Below are 20325 nucleotides of genomic sequence, written 5' to 3' on the forward strand. Positions count from 1 at the left end.
ATGTATTTTCCTTGGTGTGAATGTCAGATACATAGAAAATATAATAACATACATAACAGAGATACATAACGTCATTACAGATAAAGTAAATATTTGTCATACACAATCTGCGTGTGTATATAATGTTAATATTGGATGTTAGATAAAATGTCGTGAGAACAAACTTTATTATAACCAAACGATCAGCTAATTTGGATTTGTATTATTAATAAATTTTTTGCGGTTGTTTTATTTGCCCACACTCAAAAAAAGTAAAAAAAAAAAATAAATTTTTAAGTAGATTTATGCATTTAAATCAATCAAATCAAATTTAATAGAATAATCCTTACACATTTTAATTGAATAATTGATTAAGGATCGTTCACTTATTAAATTAAAATGTGTAACGATTATTTAATTTATTTGGATGGAATTTTACTATTAATTGAAAGGTGTAATTCTTAAAAAAAAAAAAAAAAAGCTTAAATGTTTTCGAGTGCACTTTGATCTCTGCATATCGTGCACGAGCACGTACAGCGTCACATGCTGTTATGATCAGTGGTGTCCAGAAGATGGCAGTGCTGTGAATATAACTGTGCTGGAGCTTCATGAGGAAAACACACAACATTCACACAGAGTTATTCAAATTAGGCAGTGTGAACATTTGATTATATATACACATTTGTTTTTGTTTTTTATAAAAAACAATATGCAGAAATATCCTTACCTAAATGCAAATCATATTGGAATTCCCTGTATAATCATCGGAAAGAGGTCTGGAGTTTACCCAGTACTGTCTCAACAATAAAGTTAAAGGGATACTCCACTTTTTTAGGAAATTTGAGTCTTACCGTTTTTGAATCCATTCAGCCGATCTCCGGGTCTGGCAGTATCACTTTTAGCATAGCTTAGCATAGATCATTGAATCGGACAGGACCATTAGCATCTCTCTCAAAAAAATGACCAAAGAGTTTCGATATTTTTCCTATTTAAAACTTGACTTTTCTGTAGTTACATCGTGTACTAAGACCGACGGAAAATGAAAAGTTGCGATTTTCTAGGCTGATATGGCTAGGAACTATACTCTCATTCATGCGTAATAATCAAGAAACTTTGCTGCCGTACCATGAGTCCAGTAATGATATGACACAGCGCCTGAAAATAGTCCCCAGCTGAAAAAGAAGCCAGCGTCTATCAACGATCAAGAGAAATTGAACATGGCTGAGTCAATCCCCACGAGGAGGAGGAGGATTAGGGCGAGGGAATACCATCGTGTTTATTCCAAGACACGAATAGTTATCTGGAAGGCTTTTGAAAGGTAGAAAGAACTTAAAGAACTGAACATTTTTAAATCGGACGCCATTTCTTCTGGACAGGTGAGTAGCTGCTAGTGCTGACTTGTTTGGATGTGAACTGTGTGTGAAAATATCCTTCTTGAAAAAATATGAGCGAAACTCGACTAAACTAGGGTAGCTCTAGCTAACGTCGCTTTAAGAAATGCGCGTGCATGATCGTTTTTTTCATGATGCACCAAACGGGAGGGAGGGGCGAGCTAACTTTGTTTGTTTGTTTGGATCTCGTTTCAAACACAAACAGAAGTGACGTCACCCACAATCGCTGATACAACCTTTAAATATGAAAAATATAGAAACTCTTTGGTAATTTTTTTGAGAGAGATGCTAATGGTCTTATCCGATTCAATGATCTATGCTAAGCTATGCTAAAAGTGGTACCGCCAGACCCGGAGTTCGGCTGAATGGATTTGAAAACGGTAAAACTCAACTGTTTAACTCTGGGGGAGTTGTAAAATGAGCCTATTTCCCAAAAAAGTGGAGTATCCCTTCAAAGAAGTCATAAAGTTTAATTTACCCCGTGAGACAAGACGTCTTTAGATTTTAAGAAACACAGAGACTATATGTGTCTTTTGCAGAATCCATAAAACATTTATTCTATCAATGTGTATTTACCCAATTACAAATTAAAGATTCAGCTTTCTAGTAAATATATTTTTATTGTATAAGAATTTGGAGGAGAATTTATGTTTGGAAAATACCATTTACACAAACAAAAATGTGCAAAGAATAAACCTGATATAACCTGAAATAGAATATGCAAGTTGTAGAATTCTTGAAAACTTTTTTCTTGTTAATTCCTTTTATGTAAACCCACTGTATAGTTGACTTCTTTTTTTCTTTCTTTTTTCCTCTTAATACTACTACGATATGTGCATAAAAAAGAAGAAATATTATTTAGGCAACATAAAGGAGAGGTAAAGAATGTGTCATGAACCAGGGTTGCTCTCACTCTCTCTCTCTCTTTCTCTCTCTCTCTCTCTCTCACGCACACACGCGCGCGCACACACACACACACACACACACACACTTGCTCCCTCAGCTGATCCTCATCGCAATCAGTACTCGCGCTGATTGTCTCCACATCTGTTCTCTCTTCTAACCTGATTTTACCTGCTACTTCTAGCTACCATTCTCCCTGTTTCAGTGTCAGATTATTGTTGTTTTGTAGGGCTAGTCCCTGTGTTATCTACCGTTATCTTCTACTTAATCATTCCTCTACTGGAAACCTATCCTGTCTTGTCCTGTCTTGTCCTGCATTCGCTCTTGGGTCCTCTGTTCATCCTGACAGAATAATCTGGCCATCATGGACCTAGTGAAGGAGGCACCTTTCCGTTCAGCGGTCGAAGTTCAGGGAGAGGTGACAGACTTGTCCATGCAGTTTCATCATTTTCACCTGGTTCCGCCGTCGTCTCAGAAGACTCACAGTATCCCCGAACCCAGGATCAATATCCCACCATGTTATGCGGGTGAGCCTACTGAATGTCGCTCTTTCCTAACACATTGTGGGGTTGTGTTTTCTCTTGAGCCCACCACCTACGCTGAGGACCGCGCCAGAGTTGCTTTTGTGGTTTCCTTACTAACCGGACAGGCACGTGAGTGGGGAACGGCCATCTGGGAGTCACAGGTAGACTGCTGTGATCAATATGTACTGTTTAAGGAGGAGATGATCAGGGTGTTCGCCCGTTCCGTCTACTTTCGCAAAGCTTCATGCCCACTAGCTGCCATGCGCCAGGGGAAGCGGTCTGTTGCTGACTTCTCCATTGAATTCTGCACTCTGGCTACTACATGCGGCTGGAACGAACCGGCTTTAATCGCACGCGGATCTCAAGGATAAGATTTTTGCCCGCGAACCTCCAACCCATCTGGATCAGCTGATCGAGTTGGCCATTCGCCTTGATAAACACTTCGAACTGCGACGTCGCGCTCGGGGCATGGTGACCGAGCAGCAAACAACCCCGCCAACTGTTACTTCTCCTCCAATGAGTGGCCTGGAATCGGAACCCATGTAGCTGGGGGGATCCGCATCTCTGCTGCGGAACGTCAACGACGGATACTGAACCGACTCTGTCTCTCCGCGAGTCATTTCGTCTCAACCTGTCAGCTAAAAGCCAGAGCCACTGCTCTAGCCCCATCGCCGAGGACTCGCACAACGTTTTCTGCTGTCCCTCTCATTTCCTCTGTCTCTATCTTTCAGGAGGAACCTGGTTATTTGTCTGGAGTGCCTGAGGAGTACCACCATCTGCGAGTGGTGTTCAGTCATTACCGGGCCACTTCTCTCCCTCCTCATCGACCTAATGACTGCTGTATTGATCAGCTCCCTGGTACCACTCCCCCTCGTGGAAGATTATATTCTTTGTCGGCACCGGAGCGCGAGGTGCTCGAGAAATATCTCTCTGACTCTCTCGCTGCCGGTACTATTGTTCCATCCTCCTCTCCCGCCGGTGCGGGACTTTTCTTTGTGAAAAAGAAAGACGGTTCCTTGCGTCCCTGCATTGATTATCAAGGGCTAAATGACATAACTGTCAAGAACCGGTATCCTTCGCCACTTATGTCATCGGCCTTTGAGATCTTGCAGGGAGCAATGATTCTCACAAAGTTGGATCTCCGCAACGCATATCACTTAGTGTGCATAAAGACTTAGTGCGCATAAAGGAGGGAGACGAGTGGAAGATGGCGTTTAACACACCCCTAGGGCACTTTGAATATCAGGTTTTACTGTTCGGGCTCGTCAATGCTCCTGCCATTTTCCAGGCCCTTGTAAACAATGTTTTGAGAGATATGCTTAATATTTTCGTTTTCGTTTACCTGGATGATATACTCATTTTCTCACCCTCTCTCCCAGTGCACGTTCGGCGCTTTCTTCAACGTCTCTTAGAGAATCGCCTTTTAGTTAAAGAGGAGAAGTGTACCTTCCATGCCCAGTCTGTTACGTTCCTTGGTTCGGTCGTGCGAGCCATCACGGATTGGCCTGTTCCCGAGTCGCGCTCCAACGATTTTTGGGGTTTGCCAATTTCTATCGTCGCTTCATTCGGAATTTCAGCCAGGTCGCCGCCCCTCTGACAGCACTCACTTAGGTCAAGTCTTGTTTTGTTTGGTCAGAAGTAGCCAAGACAGCTTTTGAGTGTCTCAAAACCCTATTCGTCACCGCTCCTATTTTAATCAGTCCTGACACCAAGAGACAATTCATCACTGAAGTGGATGCTTCAGATGTGGGCATGGGGGCGGTTCTTTCACAACGCTCGAAGCCTCTGCTAGTCTGTCTTCGGGATTCCACCCACAAACTAACGGGCAAGCCGAACGGGCCAATCAAATTCTTGGCCGTATGCTCCGTAGTCTGGCATTCCATAATCCCTCCTGGTCCAAGCAGTTACCTTGGGCCGAGTGCGCTCATAATTCTCTACCGTCTTCTGCTACAGGGCTTTCCCCGTTTCACTGTTGCCTTGGTTACCAACCTCCTCTATTCCAATCTCAGGAGTCCGAGTCCTCCTTTCCTTCAGTACAAGCGTTTATCCTACGCTGCAAATGCACTTGGAACAGGGTAAGATCTACCCTTTGTCGCTCCAGAGCACGCACTCGACGAGCCGCCAATCGACGTCGCGTCAGGGCTCCTAGATATGTTTGCGGTCAGAAGCTGTGGCTTTCCACCCTGAACTTACCCCTTCAGTCGAATTCTCGTAAATTAACACACCGTTTTATTGGACACTTTCGCATTGTTAAGGTCCTTAGTCCGGTTGCTGTTGAACTGAAGTTGTCTCACAATCTACGGCACGTTCACCCTGTATTTCATGTATCGTGCATCAAACCTGTTATTCGGATGCCCTCCCATCCCTCCCATTCTTGTCGAAGGTTCCCCTGTTTATAGAGTCCGGAGATTGCTGGATGTCCGTCCCCGGGGTTGTGGGCATCAGTTTCTTGTCAATTGGGAGGGATACAGTCCTGATGAGAGAAGCTGGATTCCATCCTGGGACGTACTGGACCGCTCTTTCATCAAGGATTTCTACCGTACTCGTCAGACTCCATCCTTGGGAGCGCTCGTCGAGAGAGGGGTACTGTCATGAACCAGGGTTGATCTCTCTTTCTCTCTCTCTCTCTCTCTCTCTCTTTCATACGCACACACACACACACACACACACACACACACACTCGCTCTCTCAGCTGATCCTCGTCTCCAGATCTGTTCTCTCTTCTAACCTAATTTTACCTGCTACTTCTAGCTACCATTCTCCCTGTTTCAGTGTCAGATTATTGTTGTTTTGTAGGGCTAGTCCCTGTGTTATCTACCGTTATCTTCTACTAAGCCATTCCTCTACTGGAAACCCACCTTGCCATGTCCTGTGTTGTCTTGTCCTGTCTTGTCTATCTGTCTGCTTACACTGTGCTCTGCCAAGCCATCCTACTGCTCATGGCCTTCGACTTCTCCTTTATCTGCCGTCCAGCAACAAACTACTGGTCAAGGACTGAGTTACCCTCACTGTCTGCTGCTATCCAGCTCGGGGATCCCTGCTATTTCTGTTGCTTTAAGCCAAGTCAAGAATATTTGTGTTTACCAGGTTTGCGCTCGCCTGGTGACTGAGTGCCTTTGTTCTATTTATTGTTAAAACTTTGTTTGTACCTGCATTCGCTCTTGGGTCCTCTGTTCATCCTGACAGAATGTGCACTGGACTTTCTGTTCATCATCATGTGTGAAGTGGTTTCTTTAAATGTTCCAGTAGTTTTCAGCAGTAATGGTTTTGTCTCATTATTAGAAGGTATTATTTTAAAAAGAAAATATCAGTGATAGTGATACATTATTGTTCATTTATTAGGTGCATGATGTGTTTGGACAATCAAAGCTGATATGAATCAACAAATAAGCTGTAATATAACAACGCTCTTCAGCCGTGACTTATTCACAATACAGCATGGCCTTTCATACCTTATTGCTTACATAACATAATGGAATCAAAAGAAACAATTTAAGAGCAATATTAAAATTATAAACTAAAACTAAATTAATTTAAACAGCACGAACACACTCCCACATACATACAGACAGAAACACAAACTGATTAGCAAAAACTTTAAGCAAAAGCAAAAACTTTAAGGTTGCAGTGATTCAAAACTAAAATTCTTTAAAAAGATTATGCTGATTGTGTTTGTATTTGTTTATTTAAAAACACATACATTTAATTATACTTTTAATTTAACGCAGCAGGGAGGGCAATTTTAATTGAACATGTAAAGTTATATCAAGACAATACAGTAAACCAGATAGATAGATGAATTAGCAAACAATTTATCAAGTACAAATCAAAGATTACCAGTAAAGATATGAACAAGAACACTAAACACAGCGCCCCAAGTGGCCAGGAAATATTCATAAATATTGGGGTACTTTGTGAAGGCACTGTATTTGTGTACTCCCAAATCAGCCTATATGTATATATGCATCCCTGCTTTATAGTCTTAAATATTCAAAGGACCACTAACAAAGATTAGAAAAAATATTCATACTCAAAAACATATCAACCAATACATACCAATCATATGAACCTACATGCATGTTCAATAAAGGTTATCATTTTGAAAACTTTGAAGTGGTGGTTCCACATTTTCTTCATCACTGCAGCAGCAGCCATTGATAAGTGCAGTAAATATCATAATAAAGCTAAATACAAGGAGCAGAACACAACCGTATTTCTGTGGAAATAAAAACAGTCAGTCAGTTAATTAATACAATAACTATTTTTATAGTCAACTGTCATTCAGAAGATACTTTTATCCAAAGTGTTATTACAGGGATAATGACTGTGAAGCCGTATAGTCTTGCTTAAGGGCCAAATACAGGGTGATTTCATATTCATAGCTTCATTGGTACACATTTTTATGCATTTTAAAACACTGAAACTTAGATAACAGATTAGATAACTACTTTAGAGACGTATATAAGTATAAAATATACATTTAGTTTAGTTAAAAATGTTATGGTGCACTGCTAATTCTCTCTCTCTCTCTCTCTCTGTGTGTGTGTGTGTGTGTGTGTGTGTGTGTGTGTGTGTGTGTGTGTGTGTGTGTGTATTTAGAGCTATAAAATCATTATAATGTCAATTAGGTCCATTTACATTACATTTACATTTACATTACATTTAGTCATTTAGCAGACGCTTTTATCCAAAGCGACTTACAAATTAGGAAAAAAATTCAGCGAGTCATCATAAAGAGGCAAAAGCAACAATAACGCAAGAAGTGCTCAAAATACGAAGTTCAGGTATTATTCAGAGTAGCATAAGCCTGATAAGTGATGTTTCAAAGGGAAAGGAATTTTTTTTTTTTGTTGTTTTTTATAAGGTTAAGTGCTCACGGAAGAGATGGGTTTTCAGCTGTCTTTTGAATGTTGTCAGGGATTCTGCATTCCGGATGAGGGTGGGGAGAGCGTTCCACCAGCATGGAACTGTGAATGAGAATGTTCTGGAAAGTGATTTTGTGGCTTTCTGTGATGGAACCACGAGACGTCGCTCGTTGACCGATCGTAGGTGTCTGGTAGGGATGTAGACTCGTAGGAGTGAGTGAAAGTAGGAGGGAGCTGAGCCTGTGATCGATCTGTAAGCAAGCGTTTGTGCCTTGAACTTGATGCGAGCAGCGAGAGGTAGCCAGTGCAGAGAGATGAACAGAGGAGTGACGTGGGCCCTCTTGGGCTCGTTGAAGACAAGACGAGCTGCAGCATTCTGGATCATCTGTAGGGGTTTGGTTGCACATGCTGGAAGTCCAGCCAGAAGAGCATTGCAGTAGTCGAGCCTAGAGATGACCAGGGCCTGGACGATAAGTTGTGTTGCATGCTCAGTTAGGAAAGGCCTGATCTTCCTGATGTTGTGCAGTGCAAACCTGCATGATCGAGCTGTCTTTGAAATGTGATCAGTGAAGGTCAGCTGGTCATCAAACGTTACTCCAAGATTTCTGACCGATCTTGATGGGGTGATTAATGATGACTCTAGCTGGATGGTGAAGTCGTGCTGTAGAGACGGATTGGCAGGGAGGACGAGAAGCTCAGTCTTTGCCAGGTTGAGCTGCAGGTGATGTTCCTTCATCCATGTGGAGATGTCTGCCAGACAGCTTGAGACCCGTGCAGCTACTGTGGGATCATCTGGTTGAAATGAGAGGAAGAGCTGCGTGTCATCAGCATAGCAGTGGTAGGAAAAACCGTGTGCCTGTATGATGTGTCCCAGTGATGTGGTGTAGATGGAGAAGAGGAGGGGACCAAGAACTGAACCCTGGGGAACACCTGTGGTCAGCTGATGTGCTCTGGATACCTCACCTCTCCATGCGACCTTGAAGGACCTACCTGTGAGATAGGACTCAAACCAGTGGAGTGAAGTTCCTGTGATGCCCAGTGATGAGAGGGTGGACAGAAGGATCTGATGATTCACAGTGTCGAAGGCAGCAGACAGATCCAGGAGAATGAGGACTGAAGATTTGGAAGCAGCTTTTGCGATCCGTAGGGCTTCTGTGACTGACAGTAATGCAGTCTCAGTTGAATGCCCTTTCTTGAAGCCAGATTGGTTGACATCCAGCTGGTTGTTTAGAGACAAGAAGGATGTTAGTTGGTTGAAGACAGCTCTTTCAAGTGTCTTCGCAATGAATGGTAGGAGAGAGATAGGTCTGTAATTCTCTACAAATTATGTGTTTAGCGTTGGTTTTTTGAGCAGTGGAGTAACCCGAGCCTGCTTGAATGCTGTAGGGAAGGTGCCAGTATGGAGGGATGAGTTGATGATGTGTGTGAGTGATGGTAGAAGTGTGGGAGAGATGGCTTGTAGAAGGTGTGAGGGGATGGGGTCAAGAGGGCAGGTGGTAGGGTGACTGGAGAGGAGAAGTGTAGATACTTCTTCCTCGGTTAGCGAAGAAAAGGAGGACAGAGGGATATTGGCTGTGGAAGGGGTCGGTCTGGGTTCCTGTGTGTGTGGAGCTGAGAACTGACTGCTGATAGCTGTTGTTTTGTTGGTGAAGAAGTTCGCAAAATCGTCAGCAGTTAAGGAGGAGGCGGGTGGTGGTGGAGGTGGACAGAGGAGAGAGTTGAATGTCTTGAAGAGTAATCGTGTGTTGGAGGAGCTGTTGAGCTTGTTGTGGAAGTATGAAGATTTTGCAGCATGAACATCAACAGAAAAGGAAGAGAGGAGAGATTGATACATACTCAGGTCAGATGCGTCTTTTGATTTGTGCCATTTCCTCTCCGCTGCCCTGAGTTCGGTCCGGTGTTCCCGAAGAACCTCAGATAACCAGGGGTTAGAGGGAGTAGCGCGTGCTGGCCTGGAGGAGAGAGGGCAGATAATGTCTAGAGAAGAGATTAGAGTGGAGCATAAGGTGTCCGTTGCGGTATTCACATCCAGAGATGAGAATTGTGAGGGTGGAGGAAGAGAGGATGACACGGCAGAGGAAAGATGGGAGGGGGAAAGTGAGCGCAGGTTTTGTCTGAAAGTGACTGGTGGTGGGGGTGGTGGTGCAGGGGTAGAGAGTTGTAGACTGAAAGTAATGAGGAAATGATCTGAAACGTGGAGAGGTCTCACCAAGATGTTGTCTGTGGTGCAGTTGCGTGTGTAAACCAGGTCCAGTTGGTTGCCTGATTTGTGAGTACCTGCGGTGATGAGTCGTTTGAGATCGAAAGAGGCTAGGAGAGAGGTGAAGTCTGTTGCATGTGGCTTTTCGAGATGAATGTTGAAGTCACCGAAGACTAGAAGTGGGGTGCCGTCCTCAGGGAAAGTGGACAGCAGCACATCCAGCTCATCTACAAAGTTACCCAGCTGACCTGGGGGGCGATAAATGACTACAATATGGATCTTAATGGGAGTTGTAAGTGTAATAGCATGATATTCAAATGAGTTGTTGTTGCATAGAGAAGCGAGCGCGGAGTATTTGCAATTGTTAGAAACGAGAAGCCCTGTACCCCCACCTCTCCCAGACTGGCGAGGGGAGTGGGAGAAGGAGAAATTGCTAGAGAGAGCAGCAGGGGTTGCTGAGTCTTCTGGACGAATCCAGGTCTCAGTCAGGCCCAAGATACTAAGAGTAGAATGAGAGTGAAGGCTGGAATGAAGTCAGCTTTATTGACTGCTGACTGACAATTCCATAGACCCACGGAAAGAGAGAGAGGAGTAAGTGAGGATGTGAGGATGGGACGCAGATTGGCAGTATTGCGCTGCCTATTGCGCGTGATGAAAGGACGTTGCCGAGAGATAACAGGAATGTATTGAAAGCACATGTTGATTAAGGTGAACAATAAGATAAGTAGAGGGAAGAAAAAGGGAAGAGGAGATACTTAAGTGACTTTCAGGTGTCCTTGCTCGGTGGAGTCGCGCAGGTAGAGTCGCTGGTCTTTACCCGAGTCGGTCTTCACACGAGGAGGCTGAACACGAGAGCTGAACGCTTCCGCTGACGCTTCCGCGACAGCGTGCAAATTACACAGATATACAGATAATGCTCTCACCGCTTGAGTGAGTACAGCTGTTTCGTTCGGGCAATTAAGTCAATAACGGCAAAATGTGTCAAATCTAAAGTGCTAGGAGCAACGGCTTAAGTTACGTGCAAATTAGGTTGCTATAAACAGTTACATGTGTTTCGTTCGCGGCTATTTCTCTAAAGTGCCAATGCGTCTAACTGAAATACAGGATTATGTCAAATTAAAATTACAAAAGAACAAGAAAATCGAAGATGGCCTTACCTTGACTAAAATACAGCACTGAAAAATCAGGAGAACAAGGTATTCTAGAGAAAACCACTTGCGAGCTGCGTGCCTCTAGTATGCTGCCCGCTGGTCCTATTGAAGTGATCTGAAAGCCCTTCTATTTATATCTATCAATTTTCACAGATGCTGTTTCGTTCGGGCAATTAAGTCAATAACGCGAAAATGTGTCAAATCGAAAGTGCTAGGAGCAAGGGCTTAAGTTACGTGCAAATTAGATTGCTATAAAAATTTTAATTTGTTTCACTCGCGGCTATTTCTCTAAAGTGCCAATGCGTCTAACTGAAATACAGAATTATGTGAAGTTAAAATTAGAAAATAACAAGAGAATCGAAGATGGGCTTACCTTGACTAAAATACAACACTGAAATAACAGGAGAACAGGGTATTCTAGAGAAAACCACTTGCGAGCTGCGTGCCTCTAGTATGCTGCCCGCTGGTCCTAGAGTAAAATTCCCTTGTTTTTGTGAGTGTGAGAAGGAAGGAGACCGGGGTCGGCTGGCTGAGGCTCGTGGGTATTTTATTAAATAAACTCGTATGCATTATTATAGGTCCATGCATTATTGTAACTAATTGAGATATTGAAACTTCAGAATAATGGTTTAGAATTAAATTTTATAAATGTAATAATTAGCCCAAAGTCCAGCCTTGCACACGGCATCCTTTATGAAGCTGGATGGCATATATTGTCCAAATGTCTACTAGAATATAATTACAGGTGTGGCGGGGGAGGCGTGGTTCAGCGAGGTCTGCGACGGGAGAGAGAGTGGGGAGACGAGCGGCGGTAAGTAGGTCAAGTGCAAAATGACTTACACCTGTGTCTCATGGCAGTAATTGGCGTGGGGAGACCGTATATAAGCCAGACTGGAACCAGCGATCAAGGAGAGAGGGCTAAGGACTCGTGGGACCGTGAACGGAGAACTCTGAGCGAGAAAGACGAATGCTGCCGAGTAATTTTAACTGTTCAATGAGTTTTGAGTTTGACGCGCATGTGGCGCGATTGTTATACGAGTTTATTTAATAAAATACCCACGAGCCTCAGCCAGCCGACCCCGGTCTCCTTCCTTCTCACACTCACAAAAACAAGGGAATTTTACTACAACAGGTCACAAGGTTTTACTTTAAATGTCAGACCTAAAATATATTAAATAATTATTTGTAAACCCATGTGAAGCCCTCAATACTCAAGTGTAAGCAAAGACTATAGACAAAGAGAATATGGGCCCTATTTTAACGATCTGAAACGCAAGTGTCAAGCGCAAAGCGCAAGTAACTTTGTGGGCGGGTCTTGGGCGCTGTTGCTATTTTCCCGGCGGAAATCTAAAAGGGGTTGGTCTGAAGTAGCTTCATTATTCATAGGTGTGGTTTGGGCGTAACGTGAAATAAACCAATCAGAGCGACATCTCACATTGAGATGAGCAGGCGCGCTTGTTCTAAAGCGGATTCCTATTATAACGGCGGATTTGCAAGGCGCGCGCCAGGAGCGGTTCACAGCCGAGGAGACCGACGTTCTCGTCAGGGACATTGGGGATGGAGAAACCCACCCAAATTAACTTCGGTTAAACAGGCGTATGATAATTTGGGTAAATGTGTAAGCTAGATGTATGCTTTTATAATAAATTGTCTGTCTATCTATCTATCTATCTATCTATCGTAATAATGTATGATTTGCAAAAATGAAAACTGCTGCTTCTGTGTAGATGAGAGAATCAAAATGCGCGTTGTGCACACGCTACATTGATTACGGCCAAGCATGCACCCTTAAAATAGCATATGAATAACATGCGCAACGCGCCACTGACTTTAAAAATGTTTTCCTGGTTAGTGGCGCAATTGTTTTCTAAACCTGCAAAATAGCATGAAGGAACGTTTGCGCCGGAACACGCCTCCTCTTTGCGCTGAACCGCCCCCGGGAGCGCAAGTGTATTTCCTAACTTACCGACATGCGTCTGAGGAGGGAAAAGTCTGCTTTGCGTGGGTGCAAAATAGGAATGATACATGCGTCGGTGTACAAAGTCAATTGCGCTGGGTGCAAGATAGGGCCCTATAAGTTATTTGCTATAGATATAGAAAGACGGTTCACTACTATTACTTATGATTGGGAGAAACTGCAATGTGCAATATGGCGGAATAGTCCCGCCTTCTAACTAAATGAGCCAATCGCTGATTGGTAAAGTCATTGCATCACTGCAGCTCCTATTAGAAGCTCGCGCTTAGGACTGCACATGCGCATTGGCTGGTTGAGCATAAGAAACAACATTTATGGGACAGGTCAGATTTTGTTGCTGAAATATGTTATTGAATTGTGTGTTCGGCCAGCAGTTTTTGAGATTTCAGGATTCCCTCATTCAACTAGATAGGACTTGGTCTTGGATGCCTGAAACACGCCCAGAGGCGTCGCAAATATGGCCGCCGAGTGAACAGACTTCCTCAAAGGGACTTTGGTGTTCGTCTGTCTTCATGAACTACTTATGAATGAATACTAATGAGAGCATATTGAATGGTTGACACTGTATAACAACCTATTTACTTATTTATATTTTTGAAAATTTCTTTGTCTTCCTATTTTCTTACATAACCTATAACATTTCTGAATATTAAAAAACGAATTAAAAAAATTGCAGTATACAGCATACCTGTGAACTGGCAACAAAGCTCAAAGTCAATTCTTGTAGTTCGGTCTCATTTCTTCCTGGGATCGATTCAGTGGGTTTACACCATTTCACATGATGCTCATCCTCAGAAACATACACTCCATTCCAGTCTGTGTCCCGACAGGCAAGATAATTACCATCAAGGAGCAGAAGGATGATCCATACAAATGGTGGAATCAGGCAAAGTATGAACTCTTTCAACTTTAAAAAATTACATGAACAGTTATTGCAATGTCGGCGTATACGTTTAAATGGCTGTAAAGATATACACATTAAAGAAAAAAAGAAAAAGCAAGGTGCAGCGAAGAACCAGTTTGATACGTTTGCATTCAGCTCAGCTTTGCATGGGCATGAAAATTGGTCATCAAAAAGCCCCTCCAATGGAACTAACAAAAGACTGAAAACAGCAGTTTTGGACAGTCCATTTTTAAAGTTTTTTTGAAAATCTTGTGTTGAAGACATCTTCTGAGGCTCACACAGGTGCTCCTGATTGATGATGTTTGATTGCTTCTCTCGAGATGTTTAAAGATGGACAGGTCCCCTTAAATGAAAATATCTTAATTATTTCATATCCAACAAGTAAAGAACAGACATTACATTTACATACACCTTAAATGACAGATACATTTTTATTATTAAATACTGTGTTTTAGCTAAGAAAGAAATACAATTCATCCATCCATCCATTCTCAGAATTGCAATCTTCTGTACGTCACAGACACAGAACTTCAGGTGTCAGGGCAAACTGGTGACCATCATGTTCAGCACGATAATGACATACTTGCCCTGGTGGACATTATCAAGGAAGTTGAACTATTTAAGCACCAGCCAGGCCGGGAATTTGCAGCATTCCCTGGCTTCAGGAAAAACCTCTTGGCAAAGCTTAATTACAAGTCAAGTCAAGTCAAGTTTATTTGTATAGCGCTTTTCACAATACAGATTGTATCAAAGCAGCTTCACAGTATTAAATTAAAATAATACAACAAAGTTTGTTTCAAGAGGAATTTATTGATTGATAAAATTAAATTAAATATCCCCAAAATATCCCCAACTGAGCAAGCCAAAGGCAACAGTGGCAAGGAACCGAAAAACTCCATCAAGTGACCTAATGGTGTCCTAAAACTCCATCAGGTGACCTAATGGAGAAAAAAAAAACCTTGGGAGAACCCAGGCTCAGTCGGGGGCCAGTTCTCCTCTGGCATTTATGAGCTAGAGGCCGGATTGTAGTTTGAACTGTAGGATTATATGAATGCCTGGCTGAAGAGATGCGACTTTAATCTAGTTTTAAACTGGGAGAGCGAGTCTGAGCAACGAACAGTATCAGGAAGACTATTCCAGAGTTTTGGAGCCAAATGTGAAAATGCTCTCCCTCCTTTGGTGGTTCTGGATATCCTAGGTATGACCAAAAGCCTTGAATTTAGTGATCTTAAAGAGCGCGATGGATTATAGGGTGATAGAAGATCCGTTACATAGACTGGAGCTAAGCCGTTTAGGGCTTTATAAGTCAGTAGCAATATCTTATAATTAATACGGAGCTTTATAGGTAACCAATGCAGTGATGATAAAATCGGTGTTATATGATCATATTTTCTTGATCTCGTAAGAACTCTAGCGGCGGCATTTTGGACTAACTGTAGCTTGTTTATTGAGGATGCAGGACAACCAGCTAATAAAGCATTACAGTAATCCAGTCTCGAGGTCATGAATGCATGAACTAACTTTTCTGCATCAGAAACTGATAGCATATTACGTAGCTTAGCAATGTTTCTAAGGTGGAAAAAGGCTGTTTTTGTAACATATGAAATATGATTTTCAAAAGACAGGTTGCAATCGAGTATAACACCCAGGTCTTTTACTGTAGAGGATAAAGTAACAGGACATCCTATGATGTTAAAGTTGTATTGTGCGAGGTTTTGTGGGCGTTTTTTTGAACTGATAAGTATTACCTCTGTCTTGTCTGGATTTAATAAAAGAAAATTACGCGTCATCCAATCTTTTATATCTTTAACACACTCTGTCAATTTGGAAAATTTAGCGTTTTCATCCAGCCGTGATGAAATATATATTTGAGTGTCATCAGCATAACAATGGAAACTAATTCCATGTTTCCTTATAATATTTCCAAGTGGCATCATATATATTGAAAATAACAGAGGGCCTAATACAGATCCCTGCGGCACTCCATAGTTTACTGGAGTTATGATCGATTTTTCTCCATTTAAATAGACAAAATGGTAGCGGTCAGATAGGTATGATTTGAACCAGCTTAGTGCTTGTCCTTGAACACCAGTATAATTTTGTAGTCGATCTAAGAGTAATGTATGATCTATAGTATCGAACGCAGCACTAAGATCAAGTAAAACTAGTATTGAAATACAGCCTTGGTCAGAAGCTAAAAGTAAATCATTTGTGATTTTAACTAGCGCAGTTTCAGTGCTATGATGCGGTCTGAATCCAGACTGAAACTTTTCATAGATATCATTTTGTTGCAAGAAAGAGCCCAGTTGAGCGGACACCACTTTTTCTAATATTTTAGACATAAATGGAAGATTTGAAATGGGTCTATAATTTGCTAGGTTATTATGATCTAATTGTGGTTTCTTAATGAGAGGTTTTATAACTGCCAGTTTAAATGTTCTTGGAACATGACCTAAAGATAAAGACGAGTTAATAATATTGAGGAGAGGCTCTTCCACTACAGGTAACACTTCTTTCAGTAGTTTAGTTGGTATAGGATCTAATAAACATGTTGTTGTTTTAGATGAAGTGATAAGTTTATTTAACTCTTTTTGTTCTATAGTTGTAAAGCACTGTAATTGTTCTTGCGGGGTGATAATTGAAGCTGAATTATAAGGCGCGATTGAAGATCGAACGTTTACAATTGTGGTTCTGATGCTTTCTATTTTCTCAGTAAAGAAGTTCATGAAATCATTACTACTGAACTGTAACGGGATATTTTGTTCGGGTGACGTCTGTTTATTTGTTAGTCTAGCCACGGTGTTAAATAAAAACCTTGGATTGTTTTGGTTGTTTTCTATTAGTTTGCGGAGGTGCTCAGCCCTGGCCGCTTTTAGTGCCTTTTTATAACGTGACATACTGTCTTTCCACGCGATTCTAAAGACCTCTAAATTAGTTTGTTTCCATTTACGCTCTAAAATACGGGTTTCTCTCAACATGCGTAGTATTGTTATACCATGGTGCTTTATTTTTCTCTCTGACCTTTTTTAATTTAATAGGTGCAACCACATCCAATGTTCTAGAGAGAATGGTGCTCATAGTGCTAGTTAGTTCTTCTAGTTCATCTGTTTGTTTGGGTTCAGGCAGCAGCTGAGACAGATTAGATAAGCAATTTGAGAAATTATCTATGGTGGATGGGAGGATTGTTCTGCCTGGTTGATAGCGCGACGCCGCATGACATATTACAGCAGTACGTAATATGCAAGTTACCATGTAGTGATCAGTGACTTCATCACTTTGTGGAATGATATCTATATCGGTTGGATCGGTTCCATGTGATATAATTAAATCGAGTGTATGATTAAGACGATGTGTCGGTCCGGTGACATTTTGCTTGACCCCAAATGAATTTAATAAATCTGTAAACGCAGCTCCTAACACATCATTTGGATTATCTACGTGTATGTTAAAATCTCCAACAATTAATGCTTTATCGACATTGACTAATAGGTCTGAGAGAAAATCTGCAAACTCTTTTAGGAAATCAGCATAAGGCCCTGGCGGTCTATATACGGTAGCCAAGGCTAGAGATAAAAGGGATGTTTTTCTAACATCTAAAGGCCCGTACACACCGGGACGAATTTCGCGCGCGATATTCGCCGACGTTTAACGCCTCGTGACTAAACAAAGGGCGCCAATGTGAGTGTGCACACCGACGCGAAAAACGCCACGCGTAAAAGCATAGGACGCTCCCAAAACAGTAGGGGTGCAACGGATCAAAAAACTCACGGTTCGGATCGTTTCTCGGATCAGAGTCACGGATCGGATCATTTTTCGGATCAGCAAAAAAATGTTTTTTTGTTTATTAACACTTTTAAATTATTAAAATAAAAAATATAAAATCAACTTAAAGTGCACAAGGCATAATATCTTCTTTTTAACATAATTAATGAAAAACAACTTAAAGTTCAACATAAAAGGCATATCTCCTTCCTTTAAACATGGACCAATGCTTGATGTGTTTCCACTGTCATATAGCCTAGGGCTGTCAAACATGCTCAAAAATATTCCCTCTAAAAAAACCACACGAATATTCGAACTATTCGAACATCTGGTTGCGCATTTTGTCAATGACGCGCATTACGTCAATAACAGGACAAATTAATACAAAGAGACATAACTACTTGTATAGGTAGTTTATTTAACTTTAAACATATTTGACAACGTATTACCAACACAAAAATAAGTAAATCAACTAATGGCCAAGACCCGCAGACCTCTTTCTCTCTCTCGCCCTCACCCATGCTGCGTTCACACCAAACGCGAATAGAGCGTCTGGCGCGAGTGATTTCAATGTTAAGTCAATGTAAAGACGCGTTTACGCGCGTCTGGAGATCTTGCGGCGCGAATGAGGCGTCACGCTCTCTGCGGTTCATAACGGTTTAAATGAACAACAAGCAAATGTTGAGTGCTGATCAAGAGTTTTGTGCAAGCAATTTAAGGTCGCGACTCTTATATACCAGGCTTCATTCAGTGATTGAAACAAATATTATTAACATTAATTGAAGTTTTACAGTATATAAACATGGAACTTTTCCTTGACATGAAACGGTAAATAATCAAACCAGTGGAAGCCTGCAGACAGTGCATAAAAATGCTGCATCTAACCATGCAATGATCATGCAATATCTATTCAGTCAGTACAGTAGCCTACACTTTAGTAATGTTTTTGTTTAACGTTAAATAAAATGACCTGTCCCTGATCCCTCAGGCAGCGCGCCCACTCACAAAGCAGACAGCCGCGCCTCTGCTACCGCGGGCGTTTTTCCACATTCGAATATTAATTTTCACCTTCGATATTCTGTTTTTTTAAACTATTCGAATATATATATTCGAATTTAGAATATTCGTTGACAGCCCTACTGTCATATGGCTTTCTTGTGCCACAGTGCCTACACACCGTCACGGTTTTATCTACTAACCTCTTTCCTTCATCATTATATTTGACAGGGAAGCCAAAATGCTCCCATTTACATTTAGGTGACGCTTTTATCCAAAGCGACTTACAATTGCTATATATGTCAGAGGTCGCACGCCTCTGGAGCAACTAGGGGTTAAGTGTCTTGCTCAGGGACACATTGGTGTCTCACAGTGGATTCGAACCCGGGTGTCTCACACCAAAGGCATGTGTCTTATCCATTGCGCCACCACCACCCACGCTCCCACGCTCCCACGCTCCCATACAGGGGAATTAAATGACGCGGGGCGTTCAAGCTCCTCCGTTCCTCCGCTCGCCATGACCACGCTGTGTGTGGACTGAACATGCGCACAACTTTCTTTTTTTTTCATAAATCAATCCGCGGATCACGTGTGTGCCGAACCGAAGATATTGATCCGAACGGATCACGGATCAATGATGATCCGTTGCACCACTACAAAACAGATTCCAATTATTTACAAAGAGCAGTTTCTGCTCATTGCACCATGACATTAACCATTCATTTAGCGCAAATAATCTGCTGAACTTTTCATGCCCTAATCGGTACGTGGGAAGCGGTCCTGACACAATGATCGTTGTTTCAGGCGATGTGCTGCGTACCGTATCGATTAGATTCCTGAAGTCTTTCTTCAGAATCTCCGTCTGGCGCAGCCTGATGTCGTTCACTCCCGCGTGCAGGACCACAGTTCCGACGCGCTCGTCACCGTTCAGGATCTCAGGAACGCGAGCAGCGATTTCAGAAACACGAGCACCAGGAAAGCAGTGACTTTGCACCTTACTTTTACCTAACGTAGCGTGTACGTGCCGAACGATGGAATCGCCGATGATCACAACATCGCGTTCTGTTTCGCGTAGAGGGGAGAAGCGGTTTTGTGTGGATAACTCGAAAACCGGGAGGGTCGGAGAAAGTCTTGGTCTAAACCTGACTCGCGTCTTCCGCTGCGGAACCACCCAGGCTTCGTGGTGGCGTGTTGGAGCCGGAGTGAACGAGACCATGGCTGATTGCGACCGATGCTGAGGGACGCACGGAGTAGACGCGGTCGGAGTCAGCGGGTTAGTAACGTTAAACACTGATTTGTGTGCATCGGCGCGTGATGTTTCAAGAGCCAAACACCGGTCTCTCAGCTCGGCCTGTCTCAATAAAAGGTTGTGGATCTGTTTCTCAACAGCTTCCAGCTCAGACTGCAGTGCGTGCAGCTCAAATGTGTCCTCACCTGCACCAAGCGGTAGACTACTTACATCTGATATATTCGCCATTTTAACAGATGGACAGTGAGTTAGCAACGAAGCTACCAGTGATGCTATCAATATTAATACTAATTTATGACTGAAGTCTTGGATATAATCCGTTTATTTATTTATTTATTTATTTATTTTATTTTTTTAGTGGTAGGGGTGTAGAGTAGACGCACGATAGGCGAAAAAAAAATGTTTGTTTGTAAGTGAGTGTGGAGA

At 42.3% G+C, this 20325-nt stretch overlaps 1 long non-coding RNA gene across 1 annotated transcript; it reads left to right on the forward strand.

Moving 5' to 3' along the window:
* The first annotated feature begins 7019 nt into the window (after positions 1-7019).
* LOC309478067 lies at positions 7020-12106 on the forward strand. Its single transcript, XR_014198803.1, has 3 exons — positions 7020-7358; positions 7397-7425; positions 11592-12106. It is a non-coding gene; the product is annotated as an uncharacterized lncRNA (long non-coding RNA).
* Positions 12107-20325: the final 8219 nt, after the last annotated feature.

This window comes from Leuciscus leuciscus (assembly GCF_965113295.1).
Source record: "Leuciscus leuciscus genome assembly, chromosome: 16".
In the NCBI taxonomy this organism is placed as follows: domain Eukaryota; kingdom Metazoa; phylum Chordata; class Actinopteri; order Cypriniformes; family Leuciscidae; genus Leuciscus; species Leuciscus leuciscus.